At 42.5% G+C, this 27691-nt stretch overlaps 1 protein-coding gene and 1 long non-coding RNA gene across 9 annotated transcripts in view; one reads left to right on the top strand and one right to left on the bottom strand.

Annotated features, from left to right (window-relative positions):
• Nucleotides 1–18210, top strand: part of LOC127034089 (uncharacterized) — a 41326-nt gene extending 23116 nt beyond the window's left edge. Inside the window, exons 3-4 of one of the 2 annotated variants that reach the window (XR_007769297.1) lie at nucleotides 1813–2030; nucleotides 18104–18210. This is a non-coding gene — a long non-coding RNA (uncharacterized LOC127034089). Of the gene's footprint in view, nucleotides 1–1812; nucleotides 2031–3749; nucleotides 3835–18103 lie in introns of those variants that run through there. The other variant, XR_007769298.1, reaches the window with a different exon arrangement.
• FTO (FTO alpha-ketoglutarate dependent dioxygenase) overlaps nucleotides 1–27691 on the bottom strand; it is a 342599-nt gene that overhangs the window by 270756 nt on the left and 44152 nt on the right. The window lies entirely within an intron of this gene.

The following is a 27691-nucleotide window of genomic DNA, read 5'->3' as shown; positions in this document are numbered from 1 at the left end:
ATGCCTGGTTAACTGTTTACCAATTAAGCAGTTCAAGGGGGAACACTTAGTGACATTCTCCATCTAGGCAGCATGGCTGGACAAAAATTATCTGCCTGATATATCATCATGCAGGGCATCAATACCATTTCCAAATAGATTTTCATTCCTCTTACTTGTAAAACTACACAACACATAAGAACCCTATTCAATGTATGTGCTATGAAAACTAAGCACAGCCTAGTTTTTCAAATGAAAATTCCCCATCTGTGCAAACACCATCATACAGGAAAGCCAGAAGATTGTAAAGTTCCTCCAAGTTACAGACCAAGACCTTGTTATGAACGCGTACTGTAGATCATATTTAGACATATGACGTCACAAGAATTTCTAAACCATAAAATATCTTTAGAAATGAAAGAAGCACAAGTTAAATGATGGAATGTAGCATATGATGTATGTATCATTCATTGAAAAGATGATATTTTTCCTCACACAAATAGTCTCAATGACATCAAGGCAAGCAAGATTTGCCTCTTAGTGGAGAATTTAAATTTGAATTAAGGTGTTCTAAAATAATTAGGAGAAAAGAACCATGCTGCATCATTAAGGCTCTCTCTTCTGTCACTCTCAAATGCAATTTTAAAGGTGCTTATCATCTTTGTATCTAAGTGCTGAGAACAACAGGTATCTCCACTTTTGAAATAAGTTAAATAACAGAAGTAAAATACTTGATTATTACGAATAATTGACATTAAATTGTTACCATGCCTTTGTAGAAATGACAGCTCTCAAATTTGTTGACAGTTACAAGAGGATGATATACAACCACAGAAATGGGTGGGCACTGCTTGAAACAGGATTAATGTGACCAAACTGAATGACCCAAACTAATTCCAAAGAGTGATCAATTTATAAAAAACACCCGAAAATCTGGTGCGTGAGTTAAAAATAGCCCTGGGCATTCTGCTGCCATGCATCTCTCACATATGCACGATATTGCTAGAGAAAAAAAGCTCAGCTTCACTACATCAAGTAATCTCTCTGGACGTGAAGCAAGACCACATATATATGTAATAAATCAGCCATACACTTCCAAAATATAGTCTACGAATAACTATTCCTTCTAAATGTTAAGAACTATTGATTTATAGTGATGCACCAACCTTTGATCTTAATGAGTCACACAGCCAAAATCCCATGTTACATTTTGAAAATATAGATGAAGTTTAAACAAACTGGGGGCTTGTCTACACTTACCGGAGGATTGACGCTGCAGCAATTGATGCATCAGCGGTCAATTCAGTGAAGACCCATCGATGTTGTGTAGCTTAAATCGACTTTTCCCTTTAGTGCAGACAAGGCCTAAGATTGTGAGGCCTTGTCTACACTATGCATGAAAGTCGATCTAAGCTACACAATTTGAGTTACATTAATAGCGTAACTCAAGTTGACATAGCTTAGATCTACCTACCACAGAGTCTACACTATGCGATGTCAACTGGAAATACTCTCCTGTCGACTCCCCTTACTCTTCTTGATCCAGTGGAATATAGTAGTCAACGGGAGAGTGATCAGCGGTCGATCTAGCAGGTCTTCACTAGACCTGCTAAATCAACCCCGGTGCATTGATTGCCGCAGCATCAATCCTCCAGTAAGCGTAGACAAGCCATATAAAAGCATGAGTGAGTGAGTGGATTGTCCTTCCACCAATACCCTCCTCACTGTTCTCTGAGCAGTATCTGCAGAGCAATGCACCCCCAGGCTGAGAGGTCACCCTCATCATATGAATCATTCAGAAAAGCGTTTGAATTTTCTCTCTTTGACGTGCAGGTGACCTTTGAGAGAAATGGAGGCCTGAGATGAGTAAAAGGCCACTTTGGTGTTAAATTGGAGAATACACCAGTGCTACTACATCCTACACTGCAAGTAAAGGAGGAGACAGAAAACTGGTTGAATGCAACAAAAAGTCCCTGTTGATCCTGTTCAGAAAATTACAAAGGAATAAGGGCAAAGGGAGTAAGAGAAGACATCCACCCATCTGTGCATAGGTGAGTAAAGCCAATGATGCCTGTCCACTTGGCAGTTGGCGTCCTCTCTCTCAGATGCATGAATTTAAGACTAGATAAAGGAAGGTGATTACTCCAGGCTGGCTGGGAGCACTGGCAGTAGCAGAAGGCTCCTGCAAACACTGACTATGGCAACTGAGATATTGCAGGTGAGGAGGTGACAATGGACCCACTGAACAAGTACCAATGAAGCAGGCAACTAATTCTTGGTCCTCTAGTGAGAGCAAAGGACTGTTTGCCTGGGTGAACTGCAGGAGAAGCTGCTGTCTACAGAAAGTTATGCTCATCCTTCCACATCATTTACAAAGGGAATTCTCGTGATTTAAAAAAAAAAAATCCCCACATCAAACCCTTTCCTTCAGTCCAAGCACACACCTGCCTATTCTCAACTTATGATTGGCAGCATGCAGAATAAATTAAAGATCTGTCATGTCTCAGAAGAAAAAGCATTTAGGCAGATGTTACAAAAATAATGTAAGTTCAATATGCATCCTATTGTCGCATATTCTTAACCGTTCATCCTGTTCCCTGTTATTTTCACATAAAATCTTGCATAAATCTCTGATAGATTTTTTTCATGTATGCTGTATCTCTCTGAAACATACAGGGAATAGGAGCCTCCTATACAATTAAACTATGAATAATTATAGAGTAAAAAAATGGAGGTGTATGGATACCAACCCATAAACATAAGCTATTTATTTTCTGTACAGGTGTTAAAAGGTATTTTGAAATTGCATAGAGGGCCAGACCGTGGCCCATCCTGCATGTCAACACAAGGCAGCAAAAGGGGGTGTAAGACTAGATTGTTGCCACTTATGCACAGGGAAAATGGATGCTCAATAAGACCTCTATGTCCCCACCTTTGCACAAGTGAGTGGAAAGTGGCAAGAGAGGATGGAGCCTGGACTCCGTACCCCAACATTCGTAGCAGTATAATTATGGCAGTGCTTTGGGGAGCAGATACTGCGACAAGCACAGACCTGTTGCAACGTACCACCTACTTAGAGCATAGCTCTAGGTGATATTGTGACTCCCCAAGTCACCATCTCACTCCTGGGTTGCTCCAGAAGCAGTGAAACAAATGCACTGCCTCTTCCAGGGGCAGAATCACAAACTGACTGCTTAGTCCAATGTTTATTTAATAAATATTGTGAAAGAAGCATTCCAGTTAGTTTAATTTATCTAACAACAGAGTCTTGGAAAGTTTAACAAAGTCCCATTTTGTTATGAAGGTTTCTTGACACAGGTACTGATTATTATAATGAGCTTTGATTGTAATTTCATCAGTTCATGTTTAATGTTATTGAGGTGTGTGTACTTTAAATCTTTTTAGTTTACTCTTTCAAATCTGTAACTATTGAAAATGTACTTGTGCTGACTTGTGAGATAGAAAGTAAATAATACTAATTGCAAAGTAACAATTCTGCATATTCAGATTCATCCATGCTTATAATCTAATGTAATTTTCTGAATCACAACCTAACTCACGTTATAATGACCCTCAGTCCGCAATCTAACTGCTGCCTAGTTTTATTTGGATTATTCATTTTTTAAATGAAGAGATGAGATACACCTAAACATATTCCCTCAAGATGTCATGACCTTAAAATAGGGAAAGACAGAGATAAGAGAGATGATAATTTAATCCAGACAGAGTTTCTCACCTGAGGGCCTGAATCTCCCTTTTTCCTTTGGCAGATGGGGACAGGCCAGTGTTGTACTGCAGCAGAAAGTGCAAATAGGAAAACACAACTGTAGGCATGTTTCCCATTCTGAGAGCCCACAGAAATCCCTTTGTGTGAATTCCACGCAGTCTGAGATCATAATGAAGCAGTCAGAGGAGCAGTGAGACGTGGCTGTATTAACTGCTCTCTGTGTGTTTTACTGGAATGCCCAGTTGAAAAAGGACCATGGCGGCTCCGGTCAGCACTGCTGACTGGGCCATTAGAAGTCCAATTGGCGGCACAGCAGGGCTAAGGCAGGTTCCCTTCCTGCCCTGGCTCCACATGGCTCCTGGAAGTTGCCGGCGCGTCCAGCTCCTAGGTGCAGGGATGGCCACGGGGGCTCCGCCTCAAGTGCCAGCTCTACAGCTCCCATTGGCCGGGAACTGCAGCCAATGGGAGCTGTGGGGGTAGTGCTTGCAGGCAAGGGCAGTGTGTGGAGCCTTCCTGGCTACCCCTGTGCCTAGAAGCCAGATGACATCATTGCTTCCAGTAGCCACCTCAGGTAAGTGCCACCTGGAGCCCACATCCTGCATCCCCTCCCGTACACCAACTGCCTGCCCCAGCCCTGAGCCCCTTTCTGTATTCTCATCCCCTCTGCCCCAGCCTGCAGCCCCCTCCTGCACCCCAAACCCCTCATCCCTGGCCCCACCCCAGAGGCCATACCCCCAGCAGAAGCCCTCACCTCCCCCGCATCCCAATCCCCTGCCCCAGCCTGGAGCCCCCTCCTGCACCCTGAACCCCTGATTTATGGCCCCACCCCAGAGCCTGTACCCCTTGCCCCAGCCAGGTGAAAATGAGCAAATGAACGAGGGTGGGGAGAGCGAGTGACGGAGGGAGTGAGGGAAGGAATGAGTGGGATGCAGGGCCTTTGGAAAAAGGTGGGGCAGGGGGCGTTCAGTTTTCTGCAATCAATCAGAAAGTTGGCAACCCTAAGTTTTACACTCCTCTGAAAAGAGAACAGTGAATTCGGCTACAGTTCAGCAAAACACTTAAATACATCCTTAAGTCTCATTGACTTCAATGATGCCTGAGGAGGGAGAAAGGGGGAAAGAGAACCGACAGAAGCAAAACTCCCATGGGAGATGCTAGCAGAGGGAGGTAAGGGCCTGTCATCAGCATGAAAGGAAAGTCCATCCCCAGAGATGGTATTGCTTAGACAGCCTTGTGTTTTCCCATAGGTCATCAGAAATTTTGAGGTATGTAAACTGTGTCCATGTCCCAACTCTGAGGATGCAAATGCCTCTCCCCTGGAGAAGAAAACGGCCCCAACTCCATGAAGTGAACTCCTCTGAGGGCTTGTCTACATCAGAAAGTTGCAGCGCTGGTGAGGGAGTTACAGCGCTGCAACTTAGGAGGTGTACACATCTGCAGGGCACCACCAGCGCTGCAACTCCCTGTTTGCAGCGCTGGCCATACTCCCGTTTTGTCTCGGGTGTAGAGGATCCAGCGCTGGTGATCCAGCGCTGGTAATCAAGTATAGACACTTACCAGCGCTTTTCTTGACCTCCGTGGAATAAGCAGGTATCCCAGCATACCTGAGGAAGCCTCCGGTAATCAAGCTGGTCTCCTTCCCCGGCTTGCTCTCGCGTTCCCCGAACCCCGAGCAAGCAGGTCTCCTTCCCTGCGGTTTGCAGGGTGGTTCCGGGAACGCGAGAGCAAACCGGGGAAGGAGACCAGCTTCGCCGCGGTTTGCTCTCGCGTTCCGCGAACCACCCTGCAAACCGCAGGGAAGGAGACCTGCTTGCTCGGCGGTTCGGGGAACGCGAGAGCAAAGCGGGGAAGGAGACCAGCTTCGCCGCGGTTTGCTCTCGCGTTCCACGAACAAGCAGGTCTCCTTCCCTGCGGTTTGCAGGGTGGTTCGCGGAACGCGAGAGCAAACCGCGGCGAAGCTGGTCTCCTTCCCCGGTTTGCTCTCGCGTTCCCCGAACCCGAGCAAGCAGGTCTCCTTCCCTCCGGTTTGCAGGGTGGTTCGCGGAACGCGAGAGCAAACCGCGGCGAAGCTGGTCTCCTTTCCCGGTTTGCTCTCGCGTTCCCCGAACCCGAGCAAGCAGGTCTCCTTCCCTGCGGTTTGCAGGGTGGTTCGCGGAACGCGAGAGCAAACCGCGGCGAAGCTGGTCTCCTTTCCCGGTTTGCTCTCGCGTTCCCCGAAACCCCTTGAAGCCGCCCAACAGCGCTGCAGTGTGGCCACATCTAACACCACTTGCAGCGCTGGTTGCTGTAAGTGTGGCCACTCTGCAGCGCTGGCCCTATACAGCTGTACAAATACAGCTGTAACAACCAGCGCTGCAAAATTTTAGATGTAGACATGGCCTGAGTTTTTGAATGTTTCTCTCCCACACTCACCTTTGATGCTTCTCACTGGAGGGGAGCATTAGTCCCTTTTAAAGCTGCAGTTGAATATGAATTTTCCCCAGATTATATATAAAACCAAACTATGTTACCTAAACAATCTCACTGCTCAAATGTTATCATGTTGGATGGATTTATAAAATGAAGATGGGATAGTTATATGAGCAGAACTTAAAACTTTTTCATATACTGCCAAGCCCCTCCCTAGAAAGGGGCCTCACTTTACAAGACCTTTCTCAAATTTACCCCCAAAATGTCTTATATTTTTAAAAAAAACATTTTAAAAACCTGAAACATAAGGCCTAAAACCTCAAGATTAGTGGTTTTCAAACTTTTTGTATTGGTGATCCCTTTCACACAGCAATTCTCTGAGCGTGATACCCCTTACCAATTAAAATGAGAGGGGGGTAATTTAACTTAATGGGGGCTCAGCGCTACCAGCCCCATGGAGCTGACAGCTCACGATGACATGTAACCACCTTACAACCCCCTGAGGGGTCACGACCCCCAGTATGAGAACCCCTGCCCAAGATGTTTTGTATTGATATGTCATTTGCCCCCATTACCTACAACTGTTCTTATTACTTGCAGTTAACCATCTAGTTAGGAGGAGAGGAAAGAGGGGAGAAGAGGGGACTTAACTGGTACTATACACCTATGAAACTGGAAATCTTTAAGTTGAAGATGGAGTCTCTTATAGCTGTTGTCCCCTAATCATACACAAAACATAATATATGAGGTTATGAAACTACTTCTGGTTTCACAGTCTGACATAGCATTTGTAAAATTCAATCCAACCTCAAACTTGGTATAAAATTTCTCAGATCACAACCTTTGAAATTTGTTTTTATTGATTGGATTTAAAGTTATAGTTGTCAATAAAAAAGATCTGATTAGTTTAAGAAGTTTGTTTTCACTCACGTAATATAAAATAAAGGTCTGATTTGCATAGAACGTAGCCTGCACATTCAAAATCTTTGCAAAGGCCGTGTTTACATTAAATGCACTCCAGCTATCCTTTCGTGCTAATATACTTTCTTTACTCAGGAGTGACCAACATTGGACCCAGTAATTATGGACCATTGTGTTAGCTGAAAAGCTTTCAGCTTTTACTGTGATTACTCTCAACAGATGGCTTACAAAAAAATCTGGCAAGTCTTAGCAATGCAAAACAATTAGTCTTAAGAATGATCCATACAGTAGATATATGAGCACAGGGATTTCTTTAATCACTTATTCTGAAGACAGGAGCTGGATTAAAAAGTCAGAAGTCTTCAAAAACCCCTTTCCTTATTAAGATCTTATGAACTCCTATTTGTTTTGTTCTCCATATACATCACCCATGTGGATTCATTTTTTTTAATTGCCTTGACCAACTCTTTCTGCGGGGTCCTCTTTCCTTTCCCATTTTCTATAGAAATCCCACTTGGCTCTGTTCTTGGCCTTCTCTCTTCCTTTACAACTTCAGAATGGGTGTCCTCATCTTCTTAAACAGCTTCAACTACCAGCTGTATGTTTACTTTCCCACCCTTAAGCAACTTCTCTTCAAACAATCTCGAATCCTGGCGAATACCTCAGACATTTCCACTTGGATGTGGATGTCTCACTGTCAACTTAGATATAACATGGACAGTCCTGAACTTCTAATCTTTCCTCCAAAGGCCTCCCTCATTCTCTGTATCTGCAGACAATACATCCCTCCTCTGTCATTCAGGCCTGCAATCTGGAGGGCGGGGGCTGTCTTTTACTCCTTCCCTTCCTCCCACCTTTCATATGCAGGATGCCTCCAAATCTGGCTGCTTCTTCCTAAGTAACATTTCTAAAATCCAAACTATTCTTTGTGCCCACACAGCAGGCCCACTAGTCCTGTTCATTAAATGTTTATTTTTACTGTAGGTGTACAAATGAAAATGTTTTGCAAAAACTGGCCCTTATTTGCTTCTCACTTACATCAGTTTCAAGCCATTGTAATTCTATTGCCTTCAGCTGAGTCAATTTCTGTTGTAGCAGGTTAAATACAGATTTTTATAGATGAGTACAGAGATGTCTAGCAACTTACTCAAGTTCACACAATTAGTGACATGACTAGGAAAAGTGAATCTTCAAAAAGTGTAGGCAAAAATATTATTTGCCTTTCATTCCTCTCTTGGGGCCAGATTCAAACCCCACTGAAGTTAATGCAAAGATTACTAACAGATCAGACCTTAGACAAACACATTCTTGGATCACAGTCTCTCCTCGGTTCATGGCTTAAAGTCTCATGTAACTTCATAGACAGTATAAGACAGTACAGTCACTGTTCCATTTGGGACAAGTTCAGTGTTAACTTGAAAGAAGCAGGTATCATTTTCTTTTTAAATTTATGGGATACTGACAAATTGAATTTTTTTTTAAAATCTCAGTTTCTGATAAACAGCATTTTAAAAAATAAGACCTGAAACTTGTTTTGTTTTTTTTTCAGGAATTTTAAAATCTAAACAGCCGTTTTGCTCTTCTGAATAGGTGTCTTTTAGCACAGGAAAAAACTGACTGTAACTGTGAAACTGACTATACCCAAAATACTATCAAATGCGCAAAGTAAGCAACTAAAAATAAGTTTTCTTCTCCTACCTTCCTTTTATAATATTAGATGCAATTTGCAATTACTGTAGTTACAAAGACCTCAGGTAGAAGTGCGATTTTCAAGGTGACAGTGCTTCTTTAAACTGGTTGGTTGGTGTTACCTCAGTTAAAACTTTATAATAACTGAGTAACTGAGATCATTCAAATGGTTCACTGAATCCAGTTTAGTCAGAAATGAATCTTAGCAATAGAAAATGAATTCTAGAAATGTACTGTTGCTGTTTGTACTTTTCTATACAGTGTTATCACAAAGAAAATTTCAGATTTCTTCTCTTTTCCATTTTGATTCAAATGCAGTGTTATATTTTCAATTTTCTTTCATTACACTCAGATTTACCAACAGTTACACTATCTGTGCTACCATTCTTCCTATAATCCAATCTGTCAAAAAATACTGGCAGACATCACACCATAAACTGCACTGTACTTCGCACAATACAGCTCACCTTCCCTCCCCATATCATATGTCAAACAGGCTTCATAGGTTCTCAAGGCCAAGAACCACATGACTCCATCTAGACTAATATGAATCAAAATGCATGATCTAGAGTTGTCTATAAAATACTTAATTGTTCATAACTTGTGTTCCCAAATTGCACTCCATTTCCAAATGTTTTCTGGTTTATGTAATCATCGTACATTTTACTGTCCCATTAAACAAATCAGTCAGATTACAGAGTATATAAGACTTAATTAACTGACTGGGTCATGGATGGAGGAAAATAAGTAATGTACAGACTATGGGAATGCAAACAAAAATCTCAGTTCTAATACCAGTATTTATAACTGCGCAGCTGTCTAAAGACTGATATTCCTTCCTGCTAAGGTACTGTTTGGCTTTGCTTACCAAGTCCAACCTCTCTACCCCTTCTCATAAATCAACAGGACCACATTCTGGTTCTCACTTGCCCCCAGTCATGCATATGCACAACATACTTGACTGATGTAATTGAACTCAGAGTTAATTTATGCATTGAAACAGCTTAGCTATGTGTGAAAAATGTCTGCTACCAGTATCCCTTCTCAGAGGCCTGACTTGATATGTTAAGGGTCCTCTAATTGTTGTTTTAACCTAAGGGAGCATTGTTCTTTTGCCAGTAGCTGTTAACGAAAGGGGACTGGCAATCTTCTTGCCCAGTTGAGTGTTAGATTTGTCACACATGATTTAGCACTTTAAGTAATTATAATAGGAAGTTGAAATGATAAATCATTCAAACATGGCCTCTTTTTGCTGATAGAATGCCCCTGAGCCCCACCCCAGCAGACCCTATCAATAAACTGTTGGCATCACTGCAAGCACCTTGACAGCATCATCCATTTTTTAGTCCCTTTACCATTCGGCATCCTCCTTCAGCAGGTATAGACCGGTTACTTGATCAGCTCTACACTGGTGGAAAGCAAGCAAACTTCTTGCTTTGGGAAAAATAATTACCTACCTTTACACAGTTTCCAACATCTATTAATCATTCTTCAGACTTGTAGGTGTGCGTGTGAGAGAGTGTGCACACGTTTGTTCACGGTGGGAGGGCTTTTATATTTTTGGATGAACATGGCTTTTGTGAATTGTGAAGGATCTGAAAAGAGCAAAGACTAAGGACTATTTTTGCTTGGCTTTCTTCCCACCATTTCACTGAAAGACAATCAAACAGATGCTGAGAAAATAAATACAAATATATACCACTTAACTAGGCAGAGCTTTATCAGGATAGCTCCCAGGGAACCAAATTAGCTTAATGATAGTAAATGGGAATGGTGTCTACTTAATCCAGATAATTGTAGCAAAAATTCCTCCTAACAGCCAATGCCAAAGAGTTAAATAGTGTTTCACCAGGTGTTAAATATAGGTGTGAAATGCTAAGCACCAGTCTTAACACAGAACATGCCAAGCAAAGATTTTTTTTTGTAAACAAAAGAGAGATCAAATAAAGATAGAATACCGTAATTATTATTCTTCCTCTTGTATTTTTATTCCACAAAAAATTCTCCTCCATTTTAAGTGGAAAACAGGATGGTGCTGTGGTTAAGACGGACGGTAGATAGTTAGTGGATCGGAGTTCTATTCCTGTCGCTGTCATACATTGGCTTTAGGCAAGTCACTTAAATTCTTTATGCCTCTGTTTTTCCTCATCTGTAAAATGCTAGGCGTGGGGGGGGAGAGATTTGCCTAAGAAGACCGTTGAACCCTAATTCATTAGTGCTTGTAAAACACTTTGAAATCATTGGACTGAAGGCGCTAGAAATGGACACAATATAATATTATTTAGGTCTTTTCAACTGATCAAGCAGTTGACTTTTTTTAAATGGATTCTTCTCTTCGAGCAAGATTATGTCTTAAAATGTATACACATGCCCAGTGGATGTTCTGATATGCACCCAGAAAGAAATAGGTACAAATTCCAATATGCACGTAGGCATGTTGGCACAGGCAAAAGCAAACTTGGACTTCTTAAAAATACCTAGTCTGCAGCAGGAGAGCTGCCTAAGCAAAAAGCCAGGGTGTGTACGAGGTTCTCAATTAAGTGAATACATTCAAATTTTAATATTGATTTAGGCTTGCTAAAGGCTTAACACTCAACAACAGATGCTTTTTGGCATCATAATCTCTGATGGTCTCACATTCTAATACAGTGGTCCACAAACTTTTGTACTGGTGACCTCTTTCACATAGCAAGCCTCTGAGTATGACCCCTGTCATAAATTAAAACACACTTTTTTGTATATTTAACACCATTATAAATGCTGGAGGGGAAGCAGGGTTTGGAGTGGAGTCTGACAGCTCACAACCTCCCATATAATAACCTTGCGACCCCCTGAGGGGTCCCGACACCTAGTTTGAGAACCCCTGTTCTAATACAACAGCCACCAACTTGGCTGACACACTAGAACTAAAACCATGTGTTGCTCCAGAGTCTATAGATGGTGTTATAACAGACTCGTCTTCTTTGCAGATTAGACACAGGGGAATTTGGAACACAGACCCACTGATGGGTTATGCTAATACAAAATTTCTCTGATTCATTCGATTCCATGGATAATTTGTGCATAACAATACAGTGAGATTAATGTCAAAGTCTGGAGATGGATAAACTCAAAGTGCACTTGGCCTCAATTCCGAGCTGGTATTTGTATGTTCCCTTCCATGAAAATGAAGGGCAAACCTTTGAGGAAAAACAGGAAGAATCTCTAAGAAGTCAAAACTTAGATTTTCATTCTAGAATGCAAATTCTTCAGAGCAGGGACCAACTTTTCCTATGTGTTTTTACATTGCCTCACAAAATGGGGCCTTGATCCTGATACTGACCTCTGGATACTACTGCAATACAAATAAATGGTAATGGTCATAATGAGTTCATTAAGTGATATACTGTTGCTGTAGCAGTCACTGTGGAGGCATACAGCAGAAGCAGATGGGTATCTGGATTATGGAGGACAGTGGAAAGAAAAATGCCTCTGGGTCACTGGGGAGTGCAATCAGCTGTGACTCCTACTAGATGCAGCACCTCCAACCACTGGGAACAGGGGATGGGGAAACCACAGCCATGCTGGTGTGGAGTAACTAGCTCTGCTGACGAAACTAATATCCTTCCACATTTTGCATTTAAGAAGGGCAAATACCAGGATTCTCCCTGCCCCGCTCTGTCTGTTGCTCTCTGTGCCCCCTCACCACTTTTCAGGCTCATACATGAGCCACTAGGGCTAGCCCAAACGCTTTATCATAGGATATAGTCAGCTAACATCCATTATTACAGAATTATTAGAACAAGGTCCAGATTTAAGGAAATGCAACCAGTTTCTCTGCAGCCCCCAGAAAATACTGAGCACAGCTGAGAATCCAGGAAGGTTTTTATTACTGACAACAGCAACAAAAGGATCTGAAGTCTAATACGAGTATGTTTAAAAAACAAAACACTAAAAATTTTATTTTAATCATCTGAGATTTATAATATTATTTAAAAGACCTTGCACTCAAAAATAAATGTAATAAAATGAGTCTAGGAAATATCTATACATTTTAAAGGACCCTAGTTTGATATGAAGAGTGGTTTTCAAAGTACCCTGGATAACAAAGCTAAAGATAGAGTTAATGTAGAAACCGCAGGTGCTAAGTGCACATGCTTGTGCCCATACCATCAGCTAAAGGGGAGATCAATAAGCAACCAGAGCATTAAATTTCACATACTGTAACTGTCATGCCCATTACATAGTATTTGAACATCTTCACAGCATTACAAAATTGTTGGCTCTCGGCATTTTCTCTCTGAGGTAAATTTGAAATTATTTTCCATGGATTTCACTTGCCCAGTAGGGTTATAAAGCCAGGTGTCACAAATTTAGCAAAACATGCTTCACAGCTTTTCAGAGGCAGAAATCCTTGAAAATTTATCTCATTTTTTATTTTATGTTTCGGATTCGGCGCTGACAGTTGAAATATTTATTATGTTTTTATAATTTATAATATTATTAATATTTGTTATGACCATCTAAAAAAACAATGTATTATGAAATTATATTGGGCATGGAGGAAGAGACCCACTCTTAACATGTTTGGGGCAGGCCAGGGTACGATTTTTGTGGTTCCACCTGCCCATCTAACACAAATACTCCACAATGCATATAGCCAGCCTAGGACTTTGGGGGCCTTGTGAGATGATACTATGCAATACATCCCAAAATTAACAGACTCATTTTGCTTTAAGGGGAGGGAGAATAGTTGGGAAACAGCCAGCATGTTAGGTCTCATTGGGCCTCTGCTGCAGAAGTGGAGCCCAGCTGCTTACTCCCTTCAATACTTGTGATTAAGCTGCCCTTGAAAAAAGGACATTACTTTTATTTTTTTTAATGGAAATAGATTCTAACTGAAATGTCTCTAAAATCAGAGGTGCTTTTGGCCCCAGACTTCACCAGTGGTACAGTTCTCAAAAAAAGGCTTTGAATGGCAACTTCATGACCATTGTTCCATAAAAAAAGGTCTTATGCAATGTGTCTGCACCTTCTAAACAAACAGGACAATCACTGCAAAGATCACGTATTTTCTAAACTAGTATGCATATAACATCTTTTCATATGAATGCTTTTCAGTGGTATACTAACTGATGGTTTGCAGGAAAAACAGGCACTTGGGGCCTGATCGAAAACCCTTTCAAGTTGATGGGAGCTTTTCCACTGATTTCAGAGGCCTTTGGATCAGGCTCTTGAGGCATAATTACAGAATTCATTTACAAATAAATCTATATAAAAAAACCACCTATGTGAAAATGACATATGACTGTCAATATAGGTATAACATGTTCATCACCATTCATGCAAGTGTGTGAAAGTATTTGACCAGTCATTCACATACAGATTTATGTATATGTTACATGCATAGAAAAATGCTAAGTTTTATAAGCATCACAAGTATTTTTTTCACATAGGATATGTATTACACATTAGGTCTCAAATATCACATTGTGCCATATGCCAGGCCAAGAATATTGTGCACATCTACAATAAATGCTTCCCAATATATATATCATATTAGTTAATCTGTTCTTCTAATAAGTGTGAGATATATAAAGCATATGCTATTTAGAATGGATATCAATTATATGTATATTTCTTCCATGTGGGCAGAGACAGTCATATTGACGACATATATCAAATGCCATCACTATGTTAAGGCAAGAGCAGTAACCTTCCAGTCCTGTTCTGAAGGCAGGTACTGAACTCTTATCTATTCTTTGGACCCATGGTCTGGTGCTATCTATCTGCAATTGGTAAACAGATAGATAGTGCTTACCAGCCTTTCTGAACATTGCATCTGTTTCCCCCCTTAACTCAGGAAAGCCTCTAGTTTAGCACATACCCTCTCCTCTGATTGACCTGAAGAACCACATTCCACCACTGCCACTCTGCTGGGCTTTCACAGGTAAACACATACTTATCTATTTTTTGGTTTGTAAAAAGAGAAGCGGTATGATCTGGAGCAATGAGTGCAACAAAGAATGTCAGGAAGTCTGCAGATCTGATGGAGGCTCTACAACTGACTTACTGTGCCACCCTGGACAACTCATTTTTCCTCTGCTTTCCCATCTGTAAAATGGTGATGCTGGCGCTTACCTACAATACCTAACTCAGAAGAGAGTTGTGAGATTCATGTTCATATATTGCATAGAACATACGCTGCTCTATTTTAATGCTAAATATAACTTATTGTGATTGGAAATAATTATTTAATTTCCCTTTACAAGCCTGGATGTTTGAGATCCTAAAACACCATCACTGAATTTATAGTGCACTGAGAGGCAAAATACAATAGAGCATTGAACTATTAGGCAAGAGATATATCTTTTAAGACATTTGCTGTGTGCCAAACCAAGACATTCCATAATACAAAGGAATCACTCTTTAACAACTTGCTTAAGAATACATCTGTTGCACAACAAAGTTAGGCATTATTGCTTCTTAAAAGCATGCTGTTTTATTAATCACAATAAACCACCCTAGACACCTAGGAAGAAAAATTAAACATTTAACTCCCCATTTTCTGTTTTATTACTTGAATGTTTAAGGGCTTATAGGCAAGGGAGAACAGCACCACAGAAATGCGGTAGAAGTAGGAGGGATGGCCACTGAAGGGCGGAAGACAGAGGGAGGTGTGAAAAGCCATTTTCTGAGAGATCTCTGGCCAGATGCACAGAGAAACTCCTCCATGATCTTACATCCCTCACTGCACCCCTAGTCCCATCAGAGGTAACATGACACACTAAAATCAGCAAAGAATCCTGTGGCACCTTATAGACTAACAGACGTATTGGAGCATGAGCTTTCGTCATGCATCCGACGAAGTGGGTATTCACCCACGAAAGCTCATGCTCCAATACATCTGTTAGTCTATAAGGTGCCACAGGACTCTTTTCTGCTTTTACAGATCCAGACTAACACGGTTACCTCCCTGATACAGTACCGGTAGTCCTTTTGCCATTAATGCAAAGGCCATTTCTGTGCTTTGTGCATAAGGGATCGCACAACATGAAAGGGAGGTAACGAGGGTCTGACCATGTCATAACCTTAGTCCCAGATTTGGACCTTAGCGTCCAAAATATGGGGGTTAGCATGAAAACCTCCAAGCTTAGCTACCAGCTTGGACCTGGTACTTGCTGCCACCACCCAAAAAATTAGAGTGTTTTGGGGCACTCTGGTCCCCGCTGAAAAGCCTTCCCTGGGGACCCCAAGACCCAAATCCCTTGAGTCTCACAACAAAGGGAAATAATCCTTTTTCCCTTCCCCCCTCCAGGTGCTCCTGGAGAGATACACAGACACAAGCTCTGTGAATCCAAACAGAGTGACTCCCCCTCTCCGTTCCCAGTCCTGGAAACAAAAAGCACTTTCCTCTTCACCCAGAGGAAATGCAAAATCAGGCTAGCAAATCCAACACACACAGATTTCCCCCTGATTTCTTCCTCCCACCAATTCCCTGGTGAGTACAGACTCAATTTCCCTGAAGTAAAGAAAAACTCCAACAGGTTTTAAAAAGAAAGCTTTATATAAAAAAGAAAGGAAAAATACATACAAATGGTCTCTCTGTATTAAGGTGACAAAATACAGGGTCGATTGCTTAAAAGAATATTGAATAAACAGCCTTATTCAAAAAGAATACAAATCAAAGCACTCCAGCACTTATATTCATGCAAATACCAAAGAAAAGAAACCATATAACTTACTATCTGATCTCTTTGTCCTTACACTTAGAAACAGAAGACTAGAAAGTAGAAACTACTTCTCCAAAGCTCAGAGAAAGCAGGCAGACAGACAACAAAGACTCAGACACAAACTTCCCTCCACCCAGAGTTGAAAAAAATCCGGTTTTCTGATTGGTCCTCTGGTCAGGTGCTTCAGGTGAAAGAGACATTAACCCTTAGCTATCTGTTTATGACAGACCAGCATTTTGACCATACTTTCAGTACTTATTTAGATATATGGAAATTCCATCCTCAAGATGGGGAAACATGTTTAAGTCAACTGGTCCCTGACTCTTCCCTCCTCCTTCTCACTCTCAGAAATGCTGTATGGAGTTTCTGCAGATGACAAAGTGACAGGTTGACAGAGAAGGGATAGTTCCATCTTTTCCCACCACATTTGGTCCTATTTCACCAGGTTTTGCTCCCTACTGTGGAGCAAACTAAATTTTGTACTACTGTATATTTTAACTGTCAAATTTAATAAACAAACAAACACCAGGAAACAGCACTGGCTCACCTGAGTGTAGTTGAGAGCCATACTCTGAACAAAGTGAAAGCAGGGCAGCCACAATGGCCTGCTGCAGACACAGAAATGTGTCAAAGGATGACAAGAAAACAGTATTTCCCAGCCAGCTGCTCAATGCTTCATGATGTATGCTTGGCCAGCAAAAGCACCGTGCCCATCAGCCTGCAGTACTTGTGTCCCCTCAGCATACTTCACCTTATTGGATCATTAGGACCATAGCACTTAGCAATCCTACCACAGGCTCATCACTGCTTTCTCCCAGCCCTTAGCTGTGTCCCTTTAGGATTGACCCCCGAAAGAGGTCTACATGGCCTCATGTGCAGAAGTAGGACAAGTTACACACTGAATATCTGGGTCCTTCACTTTTTCTGGTTTAGTTTTAATATCACAAAGAGATGTGTCAAATAGTGGAGTAAGTTTATATAAGCAACCTGCCACAAGATAAACTAAAATATCATGTTTAAAGAAAAAAAGGCAACATGTTTCAACAGGATGCCAGACTTTAGTATGCAGCATGGAGCTGCAAGGCACCTTTGTTGCTGAGTTATCCTGATATCTGGTGCTTGAATTCTTCATGAAGATGCAGTGTAATTACTGCCGAGTCCTACTAGCAGGTGGAACTTGTTAGCGCCACTCAGGATATCAGTGGGGTTGGAGTATTATGTTTGGACAGAGAAGTCCTGTATGAAAATCTCAGCAACAACCAAGCTTAGGGACAAAACTTAGGCTGAGCTTTATATTTAGTGGTGGCTGTTTGAGTTTCTGCTAAATCCAAAACCACAGAGGCATTAAGTCTAGGGTATATATGGTGTGTTTAAACTTCTTGTCATCACTTTTCAAAGCTCTACATAATTCTGGCTCTCTCTACTTATTTTCCATTGTCAAGCTTTGTGTTGTCCTCCTCTCCACTCTGCTAGTGCTCCCACTTTCATCCACCCTTCTTCCCGCTCATTTTCTATGCAGTCCCCTGCATGGCATGGCCTCTCTGAGCTCATCAACAGGCTCCTGACCTGTTGACATTTAAGTCTCTTAAAGAGCCACTTCTGCTGGGCTGCCTATAGTGAATTCAGTTGCCCTTTATATAAATTTTGTCTTTTTGCTTCTCTTTAGATTGAGAGTTCCTCGGAGCAGGGACCATCCTTCTTAAATGTTTTGAAAGTGTGTGGTACCCAGTGAGCACTTCCATAAATACATAAGAGTGAATTTTGTTTAGAGTATGATGGATTCTACATCTGCTCACAGGAGTGCAGAACTTACATAAACAGCAAGCAATATTTTACGTTGTACAGCATCTTTCATCCTAACAGAGCCCAGAACACTTTGTAAGCAACAGGATATACTAGACACCAATGAACCACAATCAGACAGTCAACTACCACTCTACCCAACTGTGTGTTGAGGAGTGATTCTGTTCAAGTACACAAAGGCTAACCTCTCTTCTCTTATGAAAAGATCCATGGAATCTTTAATGCTCACAAACCTACTCAACTTTTAAGAACACATGCTAGAGACTTGCACACAGCAAACTGCATTGTACTCAGAATGTCTTGAATCAACCTTGCTATGTTCTGATCTGGCGGTTCTGCAAGTCTAGGTGCTCTTAACCCGAAAGTCACAAAACTAGGCCACCATTCTACATATACTATGCACTTATAAATAATGGCTTTCCAGGTGACAGCAGGTTAGATGCATTAATACAAGAGATGGAGGTCAAGGAGCTGACATTAAGAGAAAAAACTGTCAGGGTCACCTTTGCTCTTGTTTATTGACTATACAATACCACCGACCCTTCGAACTGGAAGGGAGCTGCCTGTTGAAAAACAGCATACAATGAAAGGAGGATAAAACACGGACAATGCAGGATATTAAAAAAAAGTTGGAAGAAGGAATTTTAAAATATAGTGTATCGGACAAATGCAGTAGTTACAGACCAACATTTTTAAAAATCACTACTTTGAATCCTATCTAAGCAGGTAGTGACTGAAAGTAATTAACATCTACCAACTTTGCTATGGACTATGGGAAATGAGTTGATCATCTCAAGCCAGTACTAAGTGTCTGTATAACTAATGCCATCAACCATTACAATCTGCACTAATTCAGCAGAGAATTAAGGACTTGATGGAAGTTAAACTACACTTGCACTGTTATCACTGGCCTAAAGGTGGAGGGTACACAGACAGTGTAAGGGTATGTCTACACTACGGGATTATTCCGATTTTACAGAAACCGTTTTTTAAAAACGGATTGTATAAAGTCGAGTGCACGCGGCCACACTAAGCACAGTAATTCGGCGGTGTGTGTCCATGTACCAAGGCTAGCGTCGATTTCCGGAGCGTTGCACTGTGGGTAGCTATCCCATAGTTCCCGCAGTCTCCCCCGCCCATTGGAATTCTGGGTTGAGATCCCAGGGCCTAATGGGACAAAAAACATTGTCACTGGTGCTTCTGGGTACAGCCTAACCCCTCCAGTGGCAGACAACCGTTTCGCGCCTTTTTTCCTGGGTGAACTGTGCAGATGCCCTACCACAACAAGCATGGACCCTGCTGAGCTCAAGACAGCAATCATGGACTTTTTAAAGACCTCGCGCATTCTCGTGCAGTCTATGCTGAACCGGGACCTGCAAAGCCAGGCGAGGAGGAGACAACTACGGCAGAGCGGCGACAAGAGAGATGAGGACATGGACACAGAATTCTCTCAAACTGCGGGCCCCGGCGCGTTGGAGATCCTGCTGGTAACGGGACAGGTTCTAGCCATGGAAAGCCAATTTTGGGCCCGGGAAACAAGCACAGACTGGTGGGACCGCATAGTGTTGCAGGTGTGCGACGATTCCCAGTGGCTGAGAAACTTTCGCATACGTAAGGGCACTTTCATGAAACTTTGTGACTTGCTTTCCCCTGCCCTGAAACGCCAGAATACCAAGATGAGAGCAGCCCTCACAGTTGAGAAGCGAGTGGCAATAGCCCTCTGGAAGCTTGCAATGCCAGACAGCTACCGGTCAGTCGGGAATCAATTTGGAGTGGGAAAATCTACTGTGGGGATTGCTGTGATGCAAGTAGTCAAAGCAATCACTAAACTGCTGCTACGAAAGGTTGTGACTCTGGGAAATGTGCAGGTCATAGTGGATGGCTTTGCTGCAATGGGATTCCCTAACTGTGGTGGGGTGACAGATGGAACCCATATCCCTATCCTGGCACCAGAAAACCAGGGAAGTACATAAACCGCAAGGGGTACTTTTCAATGGTGCTGCAAGCACTGCTGGATCACAAGGGACTTTTCACCAACATCCACGTGGGATGGCCGGGAAGGGTTCATGACGCTCGTGTCTTTAGGATCACTACTCTGTTTAAACAGCTGCAGCAAGGGAATTACTTCCCAGACTAGAAAATAACAGTTGGGGATGTTGAAATGCCTGTAGTTATCCTGGGGACCCAGCCTACCCCTTGATGCCATGGCTCATGAAGCCATACACAGGCAGCCTGGACAGTAATCAGGAGCTGTTCAACTACAGGCTGAGCAAGTGCAGAATGGTGGTAGAATGTGCATTTGGCCATTTAAAGGCGCGCTGGCGCACATTACTGACTCGCTCAGACCTCAGCCAAACCAATGTCCCCATTGTTATTGCTGCTTGCTGTGTGCTCCACAATCTCTGTCAGAGTAAGGGGGAGACCTTTATGGCGGGGTGGGAGGCTGAGGCAAATCACCTGGCCGCCGATTACTCACAGCCAGACACCTGGGCGATTAGAAGAGCACACCAGGAAGCGGTGCGCATTAGAGAAGCTTTGAAAACCAGTTTCATCATTGGCCAGGGTACAGTGTCACTGTTGTTTGTTTCTCCTTGATGAAACCTAACACCCCTTGATTGACTCATTCCCTGTAAGCCACCCACCCACCCACCCCCTTCGATCACAGCTTGCCTTCTAAGGAAATAAAGTCACTCTAGTTTAAAAATCATGTATTCTTTATTAATTAATTATAAAAAGAGGGAGAGAACTGACAAGGTAGCCCGGGTGGGGTTTGGGAGGAGGATAGGAGGGAAGGAAAAGGCCACTAAAAAAATTTCATAATATTGAGAGCCTTTTGGTTGGGCTGTCCACTGGGGTGGAATGGGCAGGTGCAAGGAGCCTCCCCGCACGCGTTCTTACTCGTCTGGTGGGTGAGGAGGCTAAGGAACATGGTGTGGGGGGAAGGTGGTTATACAGGGGCTGCAGCGGCACTCTCTGATCCTGCTGCCATTCCTGAAGCTCCACCATACGCTGGAGCATGTCAGTTTGATCATGCAGCAGCCCCAGCGTTGCATCCCGCCACCGCTGATCTTCCGCCTGCCACCTCTCATCTCGAGCATCTCTCCCTCTCATCTCGAGCGTCTCTCCTGTCCTCACGTTTGTCCCTCCTGTCCTCACATTGGTCCCACCTGTCCTCACGGTCACTGGCATCTTTCCTGTACTTTGCTACCACGTGCTTCCACTCATTCAGATGAGCTCTTTCATTGAGGGTCACTTCCATGATTTTCAAGAACATTTCGTCTCGCGTCTTTTTTTTTTCCGCTGCCTTATCTGAGATAGCCTTCGGGACGGGGTAGGGAGGCTTGAAGAATTTGCAGCCACATGAGGGAGGGAAAAAAGGGAGAGAAGTATTTAAAAAGATACATTTTAGAGAACAATGGTCATACGCTTTCACGGTGAACAACACTATTCACCGTACATAGCACATGTGTTTTCACTACAAGGTCGCATTTTGCATCTTAATATTGAGTGCCTGCGGCTTTGGTGTTACAGATCACAGACGCAGGTCCGGACAGCAGAATTCAGCTTGCATGTGGCCATGGTAAGCCATTGTCTTTCGTCTTCTGTAGCCTTCATATATCCAGTGCCCTCCATTCCCAAATAGCAAGCAAAGCCCGTTGAGTGCTGCTTCTTTCCTGTTAACATGCAGCAGCAGAAACCACCCCTCCATCCAATTCTCTGGGATGATCGCTTTACTCCTCCCCCCCACCGCGTGGCTGGTACCATGGAAGATCACTGCTAAACACCCCCCTCCCCCGCCACCACGTGGCTGGTAGCAGGGAAGATCCCTGCTAGCCAAATGCGAAAAAGCTCAGCGCCAATCACCACCCCCCCATTTCTCCCGGCTTGGCTACCTGCAGGGAAGTATTTCTTTTAAGCCACAGGCAAACAGCCCAGTAGGAATGGCCATCTCTGTTCCCTTAATTAAATTCCTGAATTTCAACCAGGTTACCATGAACGATATTACTCTCCTGAGGATAACACAGTTAGATAAAGAACGGATGTTGCTTGAATGCCAGCAAACACCAGGACCATACGCAGCTAGGCTTTGTCATGCAGTGATACCAGATTACTTGCTACATACATGGCGTGGTCAAGTGTCCTACCATGGAGGACGGAATAAGGCTGCCCTGCCCAGAAACCTTCTGCAAAGGCTTTTGGAGTACCTCCAGGAGAGCTTCATGGAGATGTCCCTGGAGGATTTCTGCTCCATCCCCAGACATGTTAACAGACTTTTCCAGTAACTGTACTGGCCGCAAATGCATCCCAAGTCCTCAGGGCAAATTAATCATTAAAAAATGCTTGCTTTTAAACCATGTCTTATATTTACAAAGGTACATTCACCAGAGGTCCCTTCCATGGCTTCATTGTCTGGGATAGTGGCATGGGAGGGCTGGGAGGGTAATTCCATGTGGGTGAGAAAAAGCTCCTGGCTGTTGGGGAGAACGGAGTGCTGTGTGCTCTCTGCAAGCTCGTTCTCCTCTTCCTCCTCCTCATTTTCCCCGTTCGCAGAATCCTCAGCTATGGCTGAGATTACCACCCCCACCTCAGAATCCACAGACAGGGGTGGGGTAGTGGTGGCAGATCCCCCTAGAATTGCATGCACCTCAGCGTAGAAGCGGCATGTTTTTGGCCCTGCCCCAGACCTTCCGTTTGCTCCTCTGGTTTTCTAGTAGGCTTGTCTGAGCTCCTTAACTTTCACACGGCACTGTACTGAGTCCCTGGTGTGGCCTCTCTGCATCATGGCCTTGGAAATTTTTTCAAATGTTTTTTCATTTCGTCTTTTGGAATGGAGTTCTGTTAGCACAGAATCCTCTCCCCATACAGCAATCAGATCCAGTACCTCCCGTACAGTCCATGCTAGAGCTCTTTTTCGATTCTCCGGAGACTGCATTGTTACCTGTGCTGATGAGCTCTGCATGGTCACCTGTGCTGGTGAGCTCTCCACGCTGGCCAAACAGGAAATGAAATTCAAAAGTTCGCGGGGCTTTTCCTGTCATCCTGGCCAGTGCATCCGAGTTCAGATGGCTTTCCATTGGTCACAATGGTGCACGGTGGGATACCGCCCAGAGGCCAATACCGTCGATTTGCAGCCACGCTAACCCTAATCCGACATGGCAATACCGATTTCAGTGCTACTCCCCTCATCAGGGAGGAGTACAGAAATCGGTTTTAAGATCCCTTTATATCGATATAAAGGGCTTCTTTGTGTGGACGGGTGCAGGGTTAAATCGGTTTAACGCTGCTAAATTGGGCATAAACGCGTAGTGTAGACCAGGCCTAAGATGGGGAAGCCTGCACTGCTACTGTCTGTAGTAGAGGTCTTCAGACTCCAGGGTTAGCCAGTCCAGTATTTCCCACTAGCACTGCGTCCTCTTTTGGATTTTATTTTTTCACACTTTCAGCAGAGCAATTTTCAATGGGTTCACTTTTGCCCGATAGTAAAAAAACAAGCTGTTAAACACAGCCTCAGCCTTTCTATCTCTATCCTCAGAACATGGAGGACAAATGTGTATTTCTACATATCACACAAGCATAAACACTAACATTAAAATGCTTGTGTGACTTTTCTCTTAAATAACTAAAAGTAGAATGATCTGCACAAAAATTAATAAAGGACTGCAATATGCTTCTAATGTATATAACTGTTAGGAGGAGTCCATGGGATCTAATTATATGTAAAGCTACTCATTTATTTTTGATTGTTCCAAAAGTTGAAAAGTTAACTGTATTATGTTTACAAATCTTCACTAGGCTATTAAATAAAAACTGAAATTTGTTTGCATTACACACCACAGGACTCAGGGGAAGTTAATATATACCCATTCAAAACAATTGTGCAGAAAATAGTGGTGTTGTACAGGGTTTAGGCTTTGACCTGCTTAACTTCATTCATAGAATGCACAATCCGTCACGTACAAAAACACAGAGGAAAATGTGAGGTGTTGGTAAGTACCACTGTTAGTGAGAAACTCTGCTAATTATTACACCAAATAACCATAGTTAACAGGCCAGAGCTGTGAGAGGGGCATGTTTCGGGGCATTAAATGGCTGCCTTGGATGGAGATGAATATATTACACTATGCCCTTTAACAATAAAACAATTTTCCTGACATCTAGAAATCCATGCAGCTGTAGCAGCATAGGGGAAAGACTCAAGACTTCACTTTGCGTACAATGATGTTTTAGTGCCATCTAGTGACTACACTTTAACGTGATTGTCTCTAAAGACTTACAGTACAAGTAAAGTTCAAAAGCTGTGGCATCTATATGGAACTGAAAAGTAACCCCACGCCCACCATTTACAGGGAGAATTCAGGCAGAGGTAGGACATGCTGAGACAGTTCTCTCCCTCCCATGTTTCTGAAACATAAAACACCTGTTCAAGTGCATATTTATTAAAATGAAATACACGTGTTTTTACTGCAACTTTCCCTTACAAGCAACACAAGATAGAGGGCTTGCAGAAATGGACAAAGTCTGCATTAAAAACCAGAAGAAGCTCAAAAATGAATAGATTTTTTTAAATTTTATTTGATTAATGTTAATGAAATATTTTATCAAATTAATCTACTTGAAAATTTTCATCCCGCTGTTTTCTCTTGCTAGGATATGTAGCAAAACTACAGATTCTGACAATGACTGATCTTGCACAAGGTATTCTTCTGAAGTGAAACCTGAATGAAGACATGGGAGGAAAAAACAAAAACAGCTCAAAGGCCACATTACTACTACTACTCGGTGCACTTCACAAACCAGGAATTTAGTAACTTTCAGTCTCAAAATTAGATCAGTTTGAAGATATCAGTAATGAGTTCAAATACCTAAGTGTTAGAAAATTAGAACAACATCCAGAGAATGCTATTTCAAAAACAAAAACATTTAAAATATAAATTCCAAACACACACATGAATTTAAAGGTACACAGGGCCAAACTCACCAAACTAATGCAGAGAAGTCCAAATTACACCTCTCTGCACCAGTTAAACACTTGAACCTCAGGAGAGATTAATCTCAGCAGGCGGCAGTCAGTATTTAAATCAATGCCCTCAGTAGGGTTTCTGTTTGGGTGGGCAACTTCAGTTCCCTCCATGGATCTTCCTTAGAACTCAACTGAAGAAGCATCTGAGGGTTCATATTCTCTGCATCATTCCTCCTACTCTTCAATGTATTATGATCCCTTGCATCTCTCTTTCCTATTGCTACAAGTGAGGTTGCAACCATTTTCTGTCACCACAACCCTATGGTGTTTCTGCTACTGACTACAGCCTATGTATACACTTACTTTGCAGTGGAACTATTCTAACCAACATTGCAAAATGGCTGAAATATATAGAAAGAGTCCTTACATTGGGAGACAATTGAATTAACATCAAGGAAACAATCATTTTCCAAACATAGTTGCACCGTAACTTACAGACTAGCTTTTACAGGAGGAAGATGATACTGAATATATTGAACTGATAACCAAACATAAAATTGCACATTCAGAATGTTAGATATCGGTCACTAAACTTATCTTATTGCCTACAAGCTCCTTGAGTATGCAGTCTACAAAGTCTAGTAAGGAGTCTACAAACTCCTTTCGTAAGCCCATCACTTTGATGTCTTTTCCTCTGCTCATCTCTGGGATCTAGTTTCTGCCCCCTTCACTCCACAGAAAGAACAAGTGGCCTCCTCCTGGCTGAGTGTAAAGGTATCTCCTCTATTCTCATTCTCCTCAGTCAATATTCTGTTTTTGACACAAATTATTTTTCCCTCCCTTTCCACTTCCCTTCCTCCTTGGGTTCTTGCGATTCTGTGACTGCCTGTTTCTCCTTTTTTCTTTCAAATCTTTTTCAACATCTCCACTGGTGAGTCCTCTTCCTCCCCTCTCCCACACTCTATTCATAACATTGTCCTGAGATTTCTTCCCTTTTCCTTCTACACTTTGTCTCTGGGTGTACCTTTTGGGAGGTCCTTTGGATGTAGGACCTCATGCAGTACTATGGCATCAACTACCACCTCTATGCAGATAAATTCTGTGATGTTGCACCCTATAATGTTTGATAAAAATATGCTTATGAGTGTAAATATGACATAACTGAAATATGTTTTATGCTAGATATGCCATGTAACATATCTTTGCAAAGGTTATGTTCTTCTGCATTTATTTATCCTATTTGGATGCATCTATTATTTTTATATATGAAGTTATGAGCATTAGCTCTATGTTTGCATTTGAAGTGTTTGCTGTAGAAAGCACCTAAGGCAGATTTGGTCAACATAGTGTGAAGGGTTTATTCAAGTAATTGGAAGTACTTGGCTAACAATGAACCTTGACAGACACCAATCCACATCTGAGGTTTCCTGGGAACCTCCTGTAAAGAACTGAGTCATGCATGAATATGTGACTTGCCCATGTGACTCCAAAACTCCATCTTGGAGCTGGATACTGCATAGAAAAGGAGGAGGGGTTTCCACCCACAAGAGAAAGTCTATTTAAGCCCTTGGGAAACCCCTCCATTTTGTCTTCAGCTGGCACAAAAGATAGCCTCTCCATCCCAAGGAGATGCCTGAAAGAAACCAGAACAAAGGACAATAACTACAGGGATGTGAGGGGAGGAGGAGGAGGAGGAAATCTAGCCTGTAAAAGAGGCTTATTGCAACATCTGTGAGGGTGAGATTTACCTGCATTTAGTTTTTACTGTATTAGGCTTAGACTTGCGTGTTTTATTTTATTTTGCTTGGTAATTTACTTTGTTCCGTCTGTTATTACTTGGAACTACTTAAATCCTACTTTTTGTACTTAATAAAAAATCACTTTTTACTTATTAATTAACCCAGAGTAAGTATTAATACGGGGGGGGGGGAGAGAGAGAGAACAGCTGTGCATCTCTCTCTATCAGTGTTATAGAAGGTGAACAATTTATGAGTTTACCCCATATAAGCTTTATACAAGGTAAAACAGATTTATTTGGGGTTTGGACCCCATTGGGAGCTTGGTATCTGGAGTGTTGGAGACAGGAGCACTTCTTAAGTTGTTTTCAGTGATGCCTGTGACTTGTGGGGGACGTGGTTCAGACCTGAATCTGTGTTTGCAGCAGGCAAGCGTGTCTGGCTCAAACAAGGGAAGGCATTGAAGGTGGCAGGAAAAACAAACAGGCTCAGAGGTAGTCCCGGCGTATCACGTGGCAGTCCCAAAGGGGTTTCTGTGATCCAACCCATCACAACTTCCATACCTATCTTGCTGGTTTAGACTGGTCTTGCCAGTATCTCCTTTTAGATGTGTCATTCTCAGCAGTTGAACCATGGGGTAGGCAATAGCAGTGTTCCACCAAGTTCCACCCATAAACCAAGAGCTGCCCATTTGAGACACCAAAATGAGGGTAAAAGCTGTGAAGATATTCATATAATTTCCCCTTCTCGTGGA

Source organism: Gopherus flavomarginatus, chromosome 14, assembly GCF_025201925.1.
Source record: "Gopherus flavomarginatus isolate rGopFla2 chromosome 14, rGopFla2.mat.asm, whole genome shotgun sequence".
NCBI lineage: Eukaryota > Metazoa > Chordata > Testudines > Testudinidae > Gopherus > Gopherus flavomarginatus.
The sequence above is the reverse complement of the archived record's forward strand: the minus strand, read 5'-3'. Positions and strand labels throughout refer to the sequence as shown.